The following is an 18,636-nucleotide window of genomic DNA, read 5'->3' as shown; positions in this document are numbered from 1 at the left end:
TTGTCTTCTTGAAAACTCAAAACTCATTCTTGGAATGTAGTTAACAAATAAAACTTAAGAGCGTGATCTTCTTGAAATCTCAATACTTAAACTTAGGGATTAAAATTCATGCTTTAAAATCATGTTAATTCTTACAAAAACTTCATGCTCAATATAATTCTTAAAATACTTTAACAATAACTAGTCAAGATAGTCAAATCTCATTCATAATAGAAATCTCATAAGTTTATACATAAACATAAGCACTTCTTGATAACTTAAAGCATTCAATTTCATAATAATTACATGCTTCAATAATATGTAACCTTTGTATAAACCTTACTTCAAATCAAGGAAATAAAACCTTGAAATTAAGCAATTTGGGCACCAAGATTAAATAATAATACTAAAAATTATATGCAGAAGTATAACTGAAAATGTCATTAGGTTCTTAAAATACTTAAAACAACTACTTAATACTGATAATAATACCAAAAAAATAAATATCTGCCTGAACAAGTCTAGTCCGAAAGGCTCTAATTGTCTGACTATGGAGTTAAGAATAAGTATCTTCTTCCTCGCATTGATGATTTAATATATTAGCTTAAGGGTGATGTAATGTTTTTAAAGATTGATTTGAGATTCGACTATTACCAATTGAGGATTAGATATTTTGATGTTTCGAATATAGCATTTTGAAATTGATATGGTCATTGTGAGTTCTTGGTCATGTCATTTAGGTGGACCAAGTCCCCTACTGCATTCATGGAGTTGATGAAACAATTTTTTTGATCGTATCTCGACTCTTTTTTTATTGTATTTATAGATAATATCTTGGTATATTCTAAGAGTGAGGCTAAGCATAAAGAGATTTTACAGATTGTGCTTCAGAGATTGAAGGAATGAGAAGTTGTATGCTAAGGTATACAAGTGTGATTTTTAGTTGGAGTCTATTTCTTTATTGGGTAATATGGTGACTAAGAAAGGTATCATGGTTGATCCAACCAAGCTTTCAGAAATTCATGATTGGGATAGACCTACTTCGCCCACTGAGATTTGGAGTTTTGTTGTCTTTGTAGGTTATTATCGGTATTTTGTTGAGGGTTTCTCTTCTATTGTAGCTCTTTTGAATAAGTTGACTCAGAGAATTATTTCCCTCTAATATTCTGATTCTTGTGAGGCGAGCTTTCGAAACCTCAAGGATTTGTTGATTTCAACTCCTATCTTGACTTTGCCCAAGGAGGGCATGGGTTTTGCCATATTTTGTGATGCTTTAGATATTGGGTTAGGTTTTGTGTTGATGCAGGAGGGCATGGTGATTGCTTATGTGTTTTGTTAGTTGAAGCCTCATGAGAGGAATAATACTACCCATTATTTGGGGTTGCACATAGTTGTATTTGACTTGAAGTTATGGCGGTACTACTTGTATGGAGTCTATTGTAAGATATTTACATAACACCATAGCCTTCAGTACTTCTTTACCCAGTGAGATCTGAATATGATACAGCTTCATTGGCTTGAGTTGCTTAAGGATTAAGACTTGACTATTCTCTACCATCCGATCAATGATAATATAATTGTAGATGCCTTGAGATGAAAGTCGACTGGCATGGGTAGAGGCCTTTATCCTTAGAGGTTCAGTCTGTATCTCACCAGATGGTTAGGCTTGATATTTTAATACTTGGGCATATTTTGGCTTTTATGGAGGCTCGATCTTCTTTGATGGAGCAGATTTGAGCTTATCAATTTAATGATGTTGCATTGTGGTTGATTCAAGATATGGTGTTTAGTGGGGAGACTAAGAAAGCCTCAATTGATTCTAATAGAGATTTGAGGATTGGGGGCCGAGTTTATGTGTTGTGAGTTAGTGATTGATTGGATTAGGTTGATCTTAGAGGAGGCCTATTGTTCCAGATATTTTATGTATCTAGGTGTGACTAAGGTGTATCATGATTTGAGATAATACTACTGGTAGGATGGTATAAGGAGAGATATAGTAAATTTTTTGCTTATTCCTATGTTGTCAGCAGGAGAAGGCCACGCATATGAGACCTGGTAGGTAGCTTCAGAAGTTGCCCATTCTCGAGTGGAAGTGGGAACAAATCACCATGGACTTTGTGACTGGTTGCCTCGTACATATCATGGTTTTGACAGTGTTTGGGTTATCGTGGATTGATTGACCAAGTCAGCTCGTTGTATTCTAGTTTAGGTCTCATTTAGTTTTAACAGGTTGGCTTGTATCTATATTCATAAGATTGTGCATCTTCGTGGTGTCCCAGTGTCCATTATTTCAGATTGAGGTCCTGTGATTACATCTCACTTTTGGAATACTTCTCATGATAAGTTGGGTACTCGGGTGGATCTCAGTACAAAATTTCACCCCTAGACTGACGGCTAGTCAGAGTGGACTATCTAGGTTTTAGAGAATATGCTTCGCATTTGCGTGATGGATTTTAATGGTCAGTGGAAGCAACATTTGGCTTTAGCAGAGTTGCATATAATAATAGCTACTATTACAGTATTGATATGGATTCTTTTGAGTCATTGTATTATACCGTTGTCTCTCCCCAATGGGTTGGTATGACTTCCCAAAGATGAGACTTTGAGGTACGAACTTGCTTCGTGAGTCTTTGGATAAAGTCTGGGTCATTCAGGACAGACTTAGAGCAGCTAGAGTAGGCAAAAGTGTTATGCTGATCGTAGGCTTCGTGCCTTGATATTTGGTGTTGGTTATTATTTTTTCCTTCAAGTTTCACCCATGAAGAGTGTGATGAGATTTGGTAAGAGGGGAAAGCTAAGCCCTAGGTATATTGGCTGATTTGAGATTCTTTGGACTATTGGTGATGTGGCTTATGAGTTGGCTTTTTCCCCTGATCTATCAGCTGTTCATCCTGTTTTTCATGTTTTTATACTTCGCCATCAACTAATAGGAATTACAAGAAACTCGATAAGACTCAAGGGATCTATGATTTTGTAACTTATACTGGCAATCAGTCAAAAAACTCATATGCATCCTCACCAATAGTTCCACTAAACTTGGGCGGTCCACGCAAATAAACATCTCAAATCTTTTTTAATCATCAAAAAACATAATTTTACCTAAAGAAACTATTGGAAATAATATGTCTGATAGATAATGAATGCACACGTGTGGGTACCACAGATGATGGATGCACCCCAAAAGCAGGAACATCAAAAGCAAACATCAATAATAGAGGTGGAATATCACTCAAAGTATGAGGAATACCACGTACACTAAATGGAACACCCTCTAAATGACTCAAGAGATGAACCAAGAATCAGAAGCATTGAAGTATCAACTGAACTAGGTGGATCTTGAGTTAGCTCTACATCCCCTGTCTGATAACCATCTCTAGTATACTCAACCATAGGCTTAGGAGAGTTCTCTCTAGCACATCCTATGATCGCGGAAGCTCCCCGTGCCAAACCACTACCTCTTAGTTATCCATGACCCCTATCTCTCCCTCTACTTTGACCACTATACTCTGATTTTTGCTCAACATTCCTTACCTCTCGAGACCTATTCCTCACTATATGTGAAGAAAACCAAGAAACACACCTTATAACATTAGGTACGAACAACCTATATGACTAGGAATAAAATAGGAAAGTTTTCCTAAAGATATATTATAGCCCCTCAAAGATAGATACAGACGTCTACGTAACAATTTGTGAGACTCTACTATTCATCTAGCTCTTACTCTTATGAAAATGATGAACCTGACTGCTCTAATACAAATTTGTCACGACCCAAAAATGAGTCATGATGATTCTTATCGCGACTCAACCTTTATAAGTAAGCTAATCACAAAAATTAATAAAGGAATATCAAAACAACAACATTAAAATTCAAAAACCACCACGTTGTAACCCAAGGTAGGACTTTTAGAGCAACATCAGACCCATACAAATATAAAAATAGTAGAAATTTAAAATAAATACCATAAATCCCCCAATACCTTATGTCATAATGTAAGGGCATCTAATACAATATAAAAAATTGAAAATGAACAATCTCTCCCTGACCACTATTGTGAATTAGTACCTACAGATCTAGATCTCTTCGAACAAAATTTATTGCCTCATGTAGTTCTCGTAGTGTGATCTACACCGAAAGGCAACAGTGGGGGTGCATATGGTCTAATTGTACTCAGTAGGCCAAATAGACCAACTGAGCAAAGCAAAAATAAGATAGCTAAAACTAATAGTATGAGCACATTACTTGCAAGGAGAAAAATCCGACTTGGTAGCTCACATTATCTCCACTAATAGTTCTAATATATATATATATATACAAAAAAATATATATATATAGATAGATATATAAAAGTACATAGAAACTAAGAAAGTCAAGTAAACTAGGGAAAATTAAGCAATATGTGTATACAACATAATGCAGTGCAATATGGATGGGATGAATGATGAATGTTATTGAATGACTTTCTGTATAAACCCACCAAGCTCGCAGCTACCAGATATGACCCATAGGGAGTTTGAAACTCATATATTGTATCATATATCTTGATCTAAACATCATCATATTTCTCCAGCTTGTGTTCACGAAGAGGGTTTCAAATTAGAATATCAAATCCAAACAACATATAAGTATAAATACTCAATATTTGGCACCATAAGTATAAATTAGCATGTAAGACATTATTTATATCATTTTAACCCTTAAATCGATTATAACTATCCTAATAAAAGTAACTAATGCTCAAATAAGGCCAGTATTTTAAAATTACCCCCTACACGGGCATTATATGTTTGATGAAGTCTTATAGATACACAGATAAGGTCAATGATGTCAAATAAGGCTCTCCCATATGTAACACAAAACATCAGATACCAAAAGTCAACAACAACAGGATATAATCCCCCACATTGGCACACAATGGTGAAATTATCTCGAAACATAAACCTCATAGTTATATTTTTTCCTAACTTATACCATGGTTTACTTAAATATTAACTACTCAGCTCAATCTAAAGGAAGTTAAATCATAACATACCTTAAAATGATAAGAACTAAGTCTAAAGTTCTTTAATTAAAAGCCTTACCTTTATTATTGACCATAAAATCAGCTACAACATTCAAATATAGCATTTACACATAAAAAGAAAGTCGATGATACCTATATTGCCCACATATTAAGGATGGGTCTAAGAAGAACATGAAAAATGAGTTCGAAAACAAATAGGGTAAAACTAAAAATTTTCTTTCAAAACACATTCCCCAAGTTAGTAGTAGTCCATAGGTGAAAACCCACTAAAAAGGGGTTAAAAGGATGTTCAAATCAAAGGAAAACCCTATTTAAGCTTTATTAATGAAACCTCAAATTTTTATTTTAAAATCATGATTTTAAAGGTGTATTCAAAGAAATAATCAATGAAAGATAATGAAAATAAATAGAGGGAAACATGAAAATCAATTTTTATATCAACCTAGCTTTCGCTGGTTAAGCAATCAAATGACCACTTAAGTGACAATTTCTTAAGCAATGGGTGACCGCTAAAGTGTTCTGGGATATATGGCTATGCCGCTAAAGCAGAATATGCTAAAGTTGTTAAGTGCATGCTTTAAAAGTAGGAGACAGGTCAAGCTGGACACTAAGGCAGTGCTTTCCCAATTAAGCGGTTATCACTAAAACGGTTGCACTAGCTTTTAGCTACACCAACAACTCTGGAAAGTTGCAAAGTTGTCGATTGACCCCTTGAGAGTCATTCAGAATCTTGTGAACGTAAATGAACTATAGTACTAGGATATTATTAACATTTAAACTAAATGCCAACGTTGGATTTTCAAAAAATAATTGTCTTCACTTAACTGACCCTCGGAATGCTTTTCACTATTTTTTAAATGATGGGTCGAAATGAGATTATAAAGGTTCCAAACCCAAACAAATCATTCTACTAACCTAAATTCAACCATCTGGATCTACTAGCACAATCAGTCTTGTCATCCAACACTCAGAACAATAAATGTTGATCAAAGTCAACTTTGAGGCATTTCAAGCCTCTAAAATCACAAACTCACACAATTTATTCCAGATCGCATTAAAAATCGTGCAATCATCAACAAATTCCAGAATCAACATATAGTGACTATGAAGAAGGGTAAAATGATCATATCATATAAAAATAAAAATTCATAAATTCAAGCCATTGCCTATGTGTAGAAGAAGTTAAAAATAAAGATTTCACCTTGAATGACACCATAAATGTTTCAAATCCATACCTATAAATCAAAACGCGATTGATACTGAAAAAAATAAAAATATTTATTTTTATAATATATGATTTATTATAAATCTATATTATACGTGATAAGTGTGAAGAAACTTCAGTTTTAACTCCCAAAATCTAATTAAAGCAACAAAGAAAGAAAACATTAGATTTGTGTAGAAGAAGAGAAAAAATTTAAGATTTTACCATGAATGACCCCATAAAAATTTTACTATTTTAATACATTTTAATTTTCATACAAAATAGATATGGAGTGTATAAAACAAAACTTGATGTACTGAGATTGATTATTTTCATTAAAAATAAAAAATGGGTTAGTAGATATATTGAACGTTGATACTCATACATTGAATTCAAATCAATAATTTTCTAGTGACAAGTAAAAAGTTTAAAACCCTATCTTAAGAAGCTCGATGAAGTTTTAACTCAAATAATCTCTTGATCTTAATAGAAAACACATTTTTTTTAATTAAATATAGTAATAGTATTTTAATATTTAATGTATTTAGTAAACTACATTTTTCTTTACGTAATGTGATACTGTCATGACCCAATTTCTTGAGTCTTTTTCTTCATTAAATATAGTAATAATATTTTAATATTTAATGTATTTAGTAAACTGCATTTTTCTTTACGTAATGTGTTACTGTGACGATCCAAATTCTTGAGTCATGATGACACCTGCTTTAATGCAGGCAAACCATATCCCAGAACGACAAGTAACGTGCTAACTAGTAAAAGGTAAGAAAATAGAGGTTCAACTGATAAATCACCAGAATACATATCTACATCTAAAATCTTCATCTACAATATATTAAAAGCGTGTAAACCCTTAAAAAGGTTACTTAATCTTTTTGCCCTTCATTAATATACTCCACAATAGACAAAATCGTCTTTTTGCTATTTAATATATGGTTAGAGGAAAATATATTTTAAAAATTAAAAAATCCTAAATATATGGTACAAGAAAAATATATGATAAAAAGATATGAGGAAAATCAATAACTAAGGAGTCCCAAAATATAACGTAAACCAAAAATATATTTTACTAAAATTACTTCCCGAATTTTTCTCCTAGTCTATTTAATTAAGGAAATATTCAACTTATCAATCAACAAGTATGTAGACAGGTTTTGCTACAAATATTTAAAACTTTTTCTTAATAAATGTTTAAAAACCTATTCTTGCTAAAAGTATAAATTTGCATAGAACCCTATAATACAAAATAGTTTGATTCTTACATGAATAACAACACTTGAATTATCTTTTGCTACTATATAAAGAGTTATACAAAGAGTTATGAAGCCTAAAAGTCATATACATGAGTCATATAAAGAGTTATGAAACCAATAAGTAAGATATATTTTGATCACAAAGTGCAAGCGTACACTTTATAATATTTTACTACATACTAAACATAGATACATTGTTTGAGCTTTTTGTTATCTTATAAATGGATTTGTAATATTTATGATTAAAGAGAAAAAATTGCTTGATATATTATGATTGAAGAGTCTTTAATTGCTATTTGAGGTATGTTTTCTAAAAATTTTGTAAGTTCTTGATGTTTACAATCTTGATAACATCGATCTATGATGAAAGAGATAAATTTGCTTGTGATTTGAGGTAAGTTTTCTAAAATTTAATATGTTCTTCGAGTTTACAATAAATAACTTATTATGTATTTTAATATACAATTGCTAATTGAGAAGTTTTTTTGTGAAATCCTGACATATCTTATTATTAAATAAAAAATGTGTTTGTGATTTGAGGTAAGTTTTCTAAAAATTGTAGTATGCTCTTGAAGTTTATAATAATATATTATCATGCATTATTGATAGACAATTGTTAATTGACAAGTTTTTTTTATGAAATATTGATAGTATCTATGATTGACAAGACAAGTTTGTTTGAAATTTCAGGTAAGTTTTTTAAAATTTTAATATTTTTTTATCTTTAGAAAAATAAACTATCATGTATTTTTGATATATAATTGCTAAGTGAGAATTCTTTTTGTTTATAATGACTCATATATATATGTGTGTGTCTGTGCGCGCGCGCGTGAGTGTGTATGTGTCTGTATTAATAAGTTGAAGTTGACTTATTTAAAATTTTGATACGATTCTTTGGGTCGTTACATTCTGCCACAAGAAATGGATAGTCATTTTAATTCAAAAATGAATTTTCTGTTAAACGCTATCTATTTGCAATTGTTTCAACTATAAATAAACTATGAGATTTGATATATCTCATTATTTTTATAATAAGGTCTAAAGATTGCCTTTTTTTTCTTTTTTGGTACAAGCTACATAATTTGAATAGGCATTATATTTATTCTAACATAAAGTTCTACTTTTAGTAACCTTGCTCTCTCATATATAGTTTTATTGATTGATGAGAGAAGCACGTGAAAAACACGTATACTAAACTAGTATATATATATATATATATATATATATATATAAATGCATGTCGTACAAGAGGCAAAGAAGACAAATGACAAATAAATTTCCCCCAGCTGGTAAGGTTAGTATGAGAGCCACGACCACAAAAAGAGTACTAGACACCATCAAAATCTATATCAGCATCTCCGAATCAATATATATTAATAAAGGAGAAATATAAAATTGATGACGTGGCACTTTCTAAGGCTTGAAAAGTTTTTTTTATCTTTTTTATGGTTTTTTAAACATTTTTTCTCCTTTAATAGATAAAAAAAATACACTTTAAAAGATTTATAAAATATTAAAGATAGTCATATTTAATTTCTTAACATCAATGCTATTAATCTCCACTTTCAAACTTTCAGTTACATTGTATATGTCTTTTTATCTTCTAGCAATATAAAAATATAGGATTAAATAATAATGATTTAATTCTCACTCCATGTGATGAACAGATAAACTGTTCTCATTGATGATTGGTGTCGTCAATTTTATGGCTTGCACAAGTACACATTTTGCTATCACCCTAATTTTAAAATCTTAATAATTTTCTTGCTACTATGCTATTATTTATTTAAATTTTTCCTTATCATTATATTTTTTCTACTATTTATTCTATATTTTTTTCTTATCCTTTTGATTTTGTTGATCATAGTTGAAAATACTATATTATTGAATTGCGTTAAAAAGTTTTCTTTTTGGAGGGTGGGGGGTGGGATGGGGGGCTTATGTTGTAAGAATTAAAAATATTAATTGTGTTTGGTGTATTAAATTATATTTTTTTGTGCCTCACTATTTTTAATTTTTTACTTTTTTTACAAGTTAATTAATAGATGTGTGTAGTTGCGTCATTTGAATTATGGAGATATCATTATCTTTCTTAGAAAGGTTTAGTTGATCATAATAGTGTATCAAAATAGTGCTATTATTGAGTTATTTTTCTTTCGGCTAAAAAAAGTTTCATCTACAAATTTAATTTCTCATGAAAAAAATTAATATTAGATAATTTTATTTTTATCATTTAGATTTATTAGTTTACTTTATAATTAAACTATATCCAAGAAAAACAAGTATAAAATAAATGCAAACAACTAATTCTCCTTTTCTATTTCTTTGCCCCTTTATTTTCTTTCTTGATTTTTAAATAATAGATCTATTAATTAATTTAGCATGTCAAGATCTCCTTTCACTATCTTAATATAATCTCTTATTTAATATTTATAAATTTTTTTTTGTAAAAAATTGATGATGAAAAAAAATAAAGTTCAGCAAAATTCAATAAGATGGAGTAAATGAGATGAAGTTAGAGCAATAAAATGATGGAGGTGTCAGAGAACTACATAGGAATTTGAAGAAATAAGGTTGTATAATTTAAGTTACATCTTTATTATTAAAGAGAAATATACTAAACATGGATAAGAGAGTAAAGATAAGAAAATCAAACTTGACAAAAGACAAAAGTGGAGAAATAAATGTGAGAAGTGATATGAATAACATATGTGGACAGCCAAAATCCTTCCTCCCTTATCAAATTTTGTTCTTTTTTAACAAAGCATTGATTCATTTCTAATAATCAATAAATTTGAAATTGTAAATGCCTAAAATAATATGCAACCAATTTTATTTTCTATGCTTTTGTTTCATTTGCTCATATAAATATTACACTTATATGGTATGATTGAGTCTCAAAATAAAAATATGCAAGTTATACTCTTTTTTTCTTGTACTTAAGGAGTGATAAACAAAAAGAAACTAAGGCTCGGTTTGGTCATGAAAATATAATTTTTTGGAGTTGGAAATAGAGTTAGAATTGAAGTTGGAGTTGGAGTTGGAGTTGTGTTTGGCTATGAATATAAATTGAAATTATTTTTGAAATATTGTGAGAGAAGTAGGAGCGAAAAAAGTGAAAACATATTTTTCTTATTTTTACTTTTCCAAGATACAATTTCAAATTGTATTAGAAATTTTCATGGCCAATCACTGTGATTTTCTTTTTTTCACTAAAGTGAAATAATTTTTTAAAAAAAAGTGAAAAAAATACTCATAGCGAAATGGATACTAAAGAAGATTACAGATACTAGGAAAACAAGAAAAAAAGTCTCATTCTGCTACTAAATATTACTATTAAAGAGGGAAAAATAAAAAAATAATAAAGGTAAAGAAAATAAAAATGATAAAAAGGTGTAGATTTATTTGTTTTGTACTTTTATTCTTTTTGGTTCACATATCTTCTTTGTTTGCTTTGTTTTAAAAAAAATGAAAAATTATTTGTTTGTTTCTTTTGAAAAAATTGAATTTTTAAAATTAATTAAAAAATAAATATATTAAATATCAATAGTTACACACGTCATTGTTTGTAAGGATAAGAAATTCATTATTTTTATTTTTTTAAAAAGATAATTGATTAAGAGATGCTTATCAAGTTTAAATAACAAGATTTTTTCATTTACAAGACTATGGTGCTTCAAAATTAAATTTAAACTTGATCAAATTTATAGAACTAACTTTTATATACATATATAGTAGATTTAATGTATATTTTCTATTTCCATAATTTCTTTTAATTTCAAGATTTTTTCATAATGTCATATTGTAATTTTTTATTTATTTTTACAATTGCACAAAGTGTGAATTAGTTTACTAGTATACAAATAAGAGTGTCAAAATAGGAAAAGAAGGAGAATCAACTCCTGGCTCTAAACCCTCATCCTATCTTCGAACAACAGAACAACCCAAGGATCTCGTTAATGGTGGTGGCTAATACTTGGATCCGAATGAAGGAAAAAAGATGTGTAAGTGTAGTATGAGTGACAAAATAATGGATACTCAATTGGCATTAAAGGCCGACTGAGCTAAATTATAGTAAACTAATAAATTAAGTGTGGGAATGCAAATCGAAGTCAATAGATTATGGTGGGAACAAAAATAGAAGGCCAAACTAGGAAACCACAATAAGTAGAAAACATTCAACTCGAAAGCAATAATAAAAGCCTAACTATAATCTAACTGGTCCACCATAAGAACAAAATGCATAAACAAGAAAAAGTAAACCAATTTATCCCCTATAAGCATGATGGGTACAAGCAAAGAGTAATACTAACATAAGGATAGATAATAAACGTAAAATAAGCTGACAAGAGAAATATATGTTCTTGATGCTTCATTCCATCTATAACCACCGTTCTATTTGTATTTACCAGTTTTTCAACCCTAGATCAGTAATAAGAATGATACTAAATGTTGTACTCGAAATGAATCTCATAAATAATAATCAATAAAGCATATGCCGGACATAAATGAAATGGATAGATAATAATAATATAGAAATTGTCGATCTCAAACTAAAACTAAAAAGCATGAAGTAAATAGTGATGTCCCAAGGTTTTAACTTATCTCAAGTCCATTTATTCAATATATTTAAAATTTAGAAAGTCAAATTCTTTAACGAAAAGTGGATTCCAATTATTATGTCTAAAAGGCTCGGTGTAAGGTCAAATAAGGTCAAATACTTCCCTACCTGGTGTAATAAAGCTAAATAAGCATAAAATAATGTCTATGTCTACCCTAAAAATAAAGTAATGGCCTAAGAAAGAAGCTATGTGATTATTAATGTCTAAACAGGGTTACTATAAATATTCTACCTTAAAAAGGGTAGTGGGGCCCACTATCAATTATGAAAACCCAACCTGAAGCTATCACCTACCCAAACTAGGCTAAGGCATCCTAATATTATAACAAAGCATTAAAGGATCTGAATATTTTCCTAAAAGGGTAATCATATACTTACTAATATAAGAGAAAACGAGGTTGAATTCCACTGTTAAGGTCCCCTAATAAGCTGAATAAGGCAGTAAATGCTCAAATAATAATCGAGACATAAATACTCACCCACAGTTAGCTCAATATCACTCTTAAGACCATAATAAAGAACATTCTTGGAGAAAGATAAGCCTTGCCTACCTAGATGCCGATGAAATACAGAAAAATCCTCTTTACCAAAGTTTTTCCCTTGTGAGGAGCCTTCAACTACTGCCATGCTATCAAAATCATATTTTGCACGTCAAAAAAAGAATGCCGACCCATATTGCTTATTAATGCTCGGAGTTAGAAATCTAACTAAAGATCCCTCATGGGGTCCGCTTGTGGAATCATAAACTTAAAATAGGCATAACTTACCTCTAAGCTCAAAGAACACTTTGCCCTAGAATTGGGAGTAATCCTATCCCTAATCAGTGTTAGAGAAGTCCAACAAAACTAAGAGAAATAAGAATAAAAAATAGAGAATCATGCTAAATTTAAACTAAGAACATACAAGATTAACTCAAATATATGATCACACAAATGTCCCTACATGATCCTAGCTTCAATATGTCAATCTTCCAAGACTTTTTGAGTTCCCACATTGTACTAATGATGTCTTAACATAATAAAAAGGGCTGAAAAATTGAAGAGAAGTATATGTACACTGCCAGGGGTCCTTCATGATTACAGAACTCCCATCACAAATGTAGGAGCTGACCCAAACATACCTTAGTAAGTGTAGTTGATCTGTCACGATCGTGATGAAAAAAGTTGGTTTGGCAGGGCCGACCACCTTTTTCCAAACTCTAAGCTAGACTATGAGTAAGGATGTCAATAATCCATAGCCCTCATGATCATGGACAAGGCATGTCATGATACGAACCTGAGGCTAGTCTTAATGGGAAATCTCAAGCCCGTCGTGAACGCAATAGCACCTCCTTAGCCTTACCTCGAGAGCACACAATAATAATAAATTAGAATCCAACTAAGGTAGTGATAAAAAGATAAATAAGTCAAATGAAAATGCCAAGAGTTAAAACTAACAATCCAACTCACACTTTCCCATAAAAGCCTTTAATACCATAATATCAACTAAGTCGGGACATGCCTCCGACTATGACAAAATAATCCAAAAAGAAAAATTAAGACAATACTGAAAATAATAAAATGACTGGGCCTTCCAAATAATAGAGGCTCACCACTTCATAGCAGATGCACAGGAGTACCAAATCACCTAACATTGTACAAGGGAAACAGGAAAAGTCCTCGGATCCTACATCATGAAATGATGCAGCATCCAAGGATAGTCCCTGGCATGTAACTTAATGGAAATGGATAAAATAATTCCATTGTCAAAAAATAGCCATAATCACATGCACAAAACTTATATGTACATATATAGGATGCCGGGATAGGGACAAAGATCCAATAACATGATAGTTTAATTTATTATCCTGAACTGTTGTAATATCCCAAAAATCCAAACCAATGTTAGCGTCTTCTTTCAGACTCAGTCATGTACTCAAGTTTTCTTCACGTATATTCAGCATGTAATCTCAGTTCCTTAGTAATTTCATTTTAGCCAGTCTCATTTGAGGACGAATATTCCCAAGGAGGAGATGTTGTAATACCCTAAAAATCCAAATCAATGTTAGTGTCTTATTTAAAGGACATGCATAGTATCTTATAACTCTTTCCTAGTTTTATGAGTTAATTTGAGGTATATTAAGGCTCCAAATAACTCCCAGTTATTAGACAAATCAAACTAATCCTTACCGATTGAAATTTTGATAAAAATGTTGCTTTAGTCAACTTCAAGCAAGCATATATTTTATTATACTTAGAATTTTCCAGCTCAAGACCCACGAGGCTGTAGGAAATTGAATTAGCTTTTCAGCGATACCAATTTGGCCCAAATTTGATACTCGGGTGGGAATTATGGAAATTTTAGTGCACAACAGTAACCCAACGTGATAAGGTCGCGTCGCGGTGAAATACAATTTCACGATCCTCAATTTCCAGTGTGTCACCATGATTGGCACTGTGTAGCTCCTAGGGGCCATTTTGCAATTATTAATTTTCTAGAGGGTCACCTTGATGGCGCCATATCGCGCTAACGTCTCAGTTTGCAGTTGTCCATTTCCAGAGGCGCAACACGAAGGCACCACATAGTTCTGTTGGGAAAAATAGGGATTTTCAGCTTTGTAGTGGCCCAGTGCAATTGCACCGCATCGTGTCGGGTGTCAAAATCAAAATTTTAAGTTTTTGTGATTTAAATTCTAGGACTGTTTGATCTTTTTCCATAGCCCCAAATCCATCCAAACACGGGATTTAAGTCCGAATAGAGAATTATTTGCTCATTATTTCACAAATTACGCAAATTAAAGTAGCTCTCGTTCAAGAAAAAAAACCCTAGCCTTCTAAATTCAAGATCAAATCTTAAGAATTCACCATCAAGTCTCCCGAATTCATCAACCTAGGAATGTTAAGTGTTCATTCATGGGTCCCTTTCACCCATGGAGTCCCAGTATATAAATTTAAATTTAAATTTGTGATCTTTACGAGTTACCATGATTTTAAATTGTGATTTTAACCATGAATCTTAACTTTATACCATGCTTACATGAAATTATTTTTCTTTTTATCAAACCCCACATATTTTAATATTGTTATTCAATGATTTAAATTATGATTAAGTGTTATTAAAGTTGAAATCTTGCTATAAATCCAAGTTTTACACTATTTCCATGATTAGCTTAAACTATGAATACCAAGTGTTTGATGAAATGCCTACAAGTGTGAATTTTAAATAAATTCTTTCATATTATATCCCCAAAGTTTGGTACTATTTTACTATTACTACTATTGGGTACTGGGGGTTATGAATACCCAAAACCATAGTTGATTACTTAGTCTCAATATCTTTAGAATAGTTTTAGAATATGTTTTGAGCATTATTAGATTAGTCAGTTATTAGAATCAGATAATCTCAGAATGGTTTATTATTCTGAGTCAGTTCAGTTGGGAGTAAGATTAAGCACTAAGCGAAACCAGGGATGGGGGCTTACCTTCCAATTATGGATGTGACCTTTAGTAAAAGTCCTTGCATTCCAAAAATATATAGCCAGCGTAGGTTGATATGTTAACTTACCAGTTTAGGGTTGATCTCATTAAGTCCCTTCCATACGAGGGTGACCCTTAGTTCTTTGGGATAACACTTTAATGGATCGATACAACCAATTTTAGTACCTGTGGCATGGTATAGATAGCCTTCCAAATGGGGTCACAGGTTGGATCCCAAATTTGCTCATTGGAGAATGTCGGTTAGATGATAGCTCCCACAGTCCCAGTCCAGTCATCAGTTTAGTTATTCCGTTTCATATTTGCTTGACTATAGCATATATATATATATATATATGTAGCATGACATACTGAATAGAATACATGAAAATTGTAAGTGCTGAAGATAAACAACCAAGCATTAATATGAAATCTTATATATATATATATATATAGATATATATATATACATATATATATATTTAGTCAGTTATTATTCATGCACATGAAACCATGCATATCAGCCTACCTCATTTAGCATACCACTACATTAAAAGTACTGATCGTATACCCTTTTCTTGTGTTATGATGTATCATATCATAGGTTCAAACGCTCAATTCCTGGATCACACATAAACCATCCAGATTATTATCTGTATAAGTGGTGAGTCCTCATATTTTGAGAACAGATTATATTTAGTTTCATGATTTAAGTTCAGTAGTTAGTAGGGGCCTATCTTATCAACTCTCATTTAGTCAGTTTGGAAGCTTTCAGACATTTTCGACAGTTAGTCAGTTCTCAGTTTTTAGTTGTCATTGTCAGATGTTTTATCAGTATCATCAATTTTTTTTTATAGATTTTAACAGATTTATTACATAAGACCATATGGCATTTCTTAGTTAAATTCTGCATATGATATTTTATTATCAGTTTTACTCAGTGCTCATAGTAGGTACCAGCTCATTGGTTAGTTTGTGGTCCCTTAGGATCGTAAGTCCCATATGGCACCCATGGTGTACTCTCAGGGCAATGGGTGTGAAGTGCGACACACTTATGGACAAGAGGCTACGAGGAATTTTAGGAAAAGTTTCCCTTCTTTCAGTGTTAATGTAATGCAAATGATCATGTTCTCATGTTAAACTCTCTATATAATCTATTCTCCCTAGCATTTACAGAATATGCCTCCCAAAAAGACAAATGGAAGAAGAAATGTAAATCAGCTAGCACCTTCGCCTATTTAGGAAGATCCCCTGAATGAGTATATTTCTTGTGTAGATTTCAGAGCTGCATTCACTACTTTATCTCACTCTGTAGTGACTTAGAATGCTCATCCAGCCACTGCCCACTGGCCAATACTGCCATAGCTAGGATTCAGGACTTTACCCGAATAAATCCTCTTCTGTTTTCTCGATCCAACTCTGAAGAGAATCTATAGGAATTCTTAAATATGGTCTAGAAGGTAACAAATATTATGGGGGTAACGGCTAGTGAGAGTGCTAAGTTATCTTCCTATTACTTGCAAGATGTAGCCCATAACTGGTTTATGTAGTGGACAGTAGATAGAGGTGCAGATACAGGGCCTATAGAATGGGAAGAGTTTGCTACTTCCTTCTTAGATAGGTTCTTTTCATTGGAGTTAAGAGATCTTAAGGTATTAGAGTTCATCAACATTAGGTAGGGCAACATGAGTGTGAAATAGTATTCCCTCAAGTTTACTCTGTGAGCTAGGTATGCTCTTCATGTGTTAGCAAATAGTAGGTTTAAGATGAGCACGTTTGTCTCTGGGGTATCTGAAAGTGTGGTCAAAGATTGTAGGACCACAATGTTGATTAAGGAGATGGAATTATCTACCCTTATGGTTCATGCTCAAAAGATTAAGCAGCAGAAGACTAAGAAGAGAAAGAGGGAGAACAAGAGGGCTAGAATCAGTAGCTTTAATTTTGCTCAGCCAAAGTCAGAAGGAGACAATCATCTTTAGTTCCACCAAAAATATTTATTTAAAGCTCTTTCTTCATCTATTACCCTAGGTCCCAAATTCAAAAATGATATTAGGGATAGAGCGCCAGGCTTAAAGTCCCAAGACAGTGTTAATAGTGGTCGTACGAATCCTCTTTGTTAGAAATATGTCAGAAACCATCAGGGTGTTTGTAGAATAGGTAGTGATGTATGTTTTTGGTGTATCAAGCCAGGCCACCAAATTAGGGATTGTCCAAAGAATGGTCAGCAAGGTCAGTCCTGTCTCCACCAGTTCTATTCGTCCACCCAACTCAGCAGAGTGCCACTTCCAGTACTACTAGTGGTCAATATCAAAACAGATTGTACGCCCTTTAGTCCTGACAAGATCACGAAAATTCTCCTGATTCGGTTACTGGTATGTTACAAGTCTTTCATTTAGATGTTTATTCTTTATTAGACCCTGGAGTTTTTCTTTCTTTTGTAACCCCTTATATAGCCGTCAACTTCGGTGTCAGTTTTGAAATCCTAGTAAAGCCTTTTTCAGTGTCTACCCCAGTACGTGTCTCTATTGTAGCCAGGAAGGTATACAAGAACTGCCTGATCATAATATCTTATAAAGTCATTTCATTTGATCTTGTGGAGTTAGAGATAACAGATTTTGACATCATTCTCAACATGGATTAGCTCCACTCATGTTATTCTTCAGTTGATTATAGAAATAGAGTAGTTCATTTTCAGTTTCCAAATGAACCATTCCTTGAAGGGAGGGGTAGTACTATATCTCTTAGGGATCATCTTGTTTTGTACCTTAGAGTGAGGAAGATGATATCCAAAGTGTGTATTTACCATCTTGTTCGAGTCAAACACTCTAACTGAGGCTCCAACTCTTGAGTCGGTTTCAATGGTAAGGGAATTTCCAGATGTGTTCCCTGAATATCTTCCTGGAGTTCCTCCCAAATGGGAGGTTCTCAGCCTATTTCTATTCCTCCATATAGAATGGCTCCATTCGAACTCAAAGATTTGAAATAATAGTTCAAAGATCTCCTAGATAAGGGATTCATTAGGCCCAACATTTCGCCATGGGGCACACTAGTCGTATTCATGCGTAAGAAAGATGGTTCTCTTAGA

The sequence above is a fragment of the Capsicum annuum genome, chromosome 7 (genome assembly GCF_002878395.1).
Source record: "Capsicum annuum cultivar UCD-10X-F1 chromosome 7, UCD10Xv1.1, whole genome shotgun sequence".
In the NCBI taxonomy this organism is placed as follows: domain Eukaryota; kingdom Viridiplantae; phylum Streptophyta; class Magnoliopsida; order Solanales; family Solanaceae; genus Capsicum; species Capsicum annuum.
The sequence above is the reverse complement of the archived record's forward strand: the minus strand, read 5'-3'. Positions refer to the sequence as shown.